General features: G+C 35.3%; 1 non-coding gene across 1 annotated transcript; it reads right to left on the bottom strand.

The window, feature by feature from the left end:
- Window positions 1–2,136: 2,136 nt before the first annotated feature.
- LOC118758018 (U6 spliceosomal RNA) lies at window positions 2,137–2,243 on the bottom strand. The gene has a single exon (XR_004995485.1). It is a non-coding gene; the product is annotated as a U6 spliceosomal RNA (small nuclear RNA).
- Window positions 2,244–2,594: the final 351 nt, after the last annotated feature.

The raw sequence follows: 2,594 nt of genomic DNA, 5'->3' as shown, positions 1-2,594 counted from the left end.
TCAAATTTTCTTCTATATTTGAGTAGTATACATTGCATATCAGTTCTGAAACAAAAATTTCAACTTTATGATATGAATTCAAGTGCAACTAGAGAAAACGTTGGAAATATTCACCTTATAAAAGGGAAGGATGAAAAGATTGCTCCTGGGGCTTGGCAGTGTGGCCTAGTGGCTAAGGTCCTCGCCTTGATCCCATATGGCTGCTGGTTCTAATCCCGGCAGCTCCACTTCCTCTCTATCTCTCCTTCTCTCAGTATATCTGACTTTGTAATAAAAATAAAAATAAAATAAATCTTAAAAAAAAAAAAAGAAAAGATTGCTCCTGATTTAACACGATTTTTTTTTTCTTTTTTACATCAGTGTTACTAGCAATGAATATCTGTAGCACCATGACTCTTAAAAACATTGCATTAGTTACTGAATAATGGGTCACAAATAGGTTTTCAAGGACTTAGGTATTAGAATACCAACTGGATTGTCCTAGTCCAGAATTAGTTGTTGAATTTATTTATTTCCTATTTCTGTTTTGCTTTCAGCTCCCTTCTAATGCATATTCTGAGAGGCAAGAGCTGGTAGGTCAAGTCGTTGAAATCTCTGCCATGCATTAAAGAGTCATGCTTTGAGTTCCCATCTTCTGTCTTTGGCCCGGCCCTGTCCCTGTAGTTGTCAGCATTTGGGCAGTGAACTAACAGCTAGGAACCCCTAATTATCCCTTATCTTTCTCATTGTGTCCCTGAAATAAAGTAGTTAATTAATTAAATAACAAGTTATTGTCTAAAAACTAAATATCCACAATAGACACAAGTGTGAAGATTCATGTATCATTAAGGAAGAGTATTCTTCAGTCAGAATTTATACAAAATCTTAGAAAAAGGAAAATGCTTTGGTTGACTAAAAGATTTAAAAAATGCAAGAATCATGCTGTCAAGGAGGTTGTAGAAATCACTTTTGCTGGAATACTGGGCACAGATCCTATAAATATGGGCAGCAAATACATATTTACCGAGACTGCAAAACTAATTTCCAAATCTAGAGGGAAGAAGTTTTCTTTACAAACTTTAATTATCTTCCAACAGTCTTTGCAGAGCTTGCTCAATAGCCATAGTGGTGGCCACAAAATTGATGATAAAAACAGTAATAGCTCATCTTACTGTAATAAAATTAGTGAGGCTGAAATACTCTCCTGAATGCCAAAAGAGATTCACAGATTCATGAGATTTGCATCTAAGAAACTACTTATAACATCAAAAGAGTTTACATTTTTAAAAACTGTTCCAAAGTGGCAGCTACTCTTGGTGTCCTTCATTGAACTGGGTGAGAAACCCACTCGGCCGTAAGAAGCTCCAGGAAACTGGCTTATAGGGACAGAGCTGCTTGATATAGAGCCAGTTTTGAAAAGGAGAAATTTCAGGGCAACAGACCCAAAATTGTCACTGATCCAATCTCAAAACTTTCACATTCTGTTCTCCTGAGTTATAGATCTAAATAAATAGTTCTAAAGTATTCATTGTTGACATCACCACAAAGATAATTTAGTGGTTTCATGGAATTGAAAGTTATACCTTGCATGTAAATATTTGATGCACTTCAAATTGCATAAACATATTTATGTGCTATTTTTAAGAGAAGCAGTATGAAATAAGGTAACAACCTAACGAAATAGTAATACTCTATTTTCTTCACAATATGTCTTCACTATCTGCCATTCTTACTCATCTTTCAAATAAATTCATATTTTAGATGTTAGTCCTCTCAGTTGCTCACCCATTGAATAATTTTAACATAGATTAGAGTTGTGCATAAACTACTTGAATAGTTTTAAATTGTTGCTTTAATATTGCAAAAAGAATATAATAATTAATACTGTTTCAGGGTATAACATGAATTTCCAACATTCTTCAGCCATATCCACAACTGCAAAGTGTATTCTTATACCATAGAGAATAAAAACAAGTGTGTTTCATGATGTAAATATATTTATGTCTTGATTTAGGTTTCAAGAAACAAGTAAACTAGTTAACAGCTATAAAAAATAAGTTTCAGGAAGTTTGTTAGAAAGCAGACCTAAGGTTTAAAAAAGCTTTTAGTTTATGATATATATATATATTGATATATATATATATATATATATATTTACAAAATATGGAATGCTTCATGAATTTGAGTGTCATCCTTGCAGAGGGGCCATGCTAATCTTCCCTGTATCACTTCAACTTTAGTATATGTGCTGCCTAAGCAAGCACTAAGATAAATTTTCTTAAATGTATGTGCAGCTGGACCTACTTTAGCCTAGTGGCTAAAGTTCTCGTGAGATCCCATATGAGCGCTGGTTCTAATCCCAGTGGTCCTGCTTCCCATCCAACTTCCTGCTTGTGATCTGGGAAAGCAGAGCAGGATGACCCAAAGCCTTGGGACCCTGCACCCACGTGGGAGGCCTGCAAGAAGCTCCGGGCTTTTGGGTTTGGATAGGCACAGCTCTGGCCATTGTGGCCACTTTCGGAGTGAATCAGCAGATGGAAGATATTCCTCTCTGACTCTCCTCCTTTCGGTATATCTGAATTTCCAGTGAAAATGTATAAGCCTATATATATATG

Source organism: Ochotona princeps, chromosome 12, assembly GCF_030435755.1.
Source record: "Ochotona princeps isolate mOchPri1 chromosome 12, mOchPri1.hap1, whole genome shotgun sequence".
Lineage (NCBI taxonomy): Eukaryota > Metazoa > Chordata > Mammalia > Lagomorpha > Ochotonidae > Ochotona > Ochotona princeps.
This window is presented reverse-complemented; position numbering and strand designations above follow the sequence as displayed.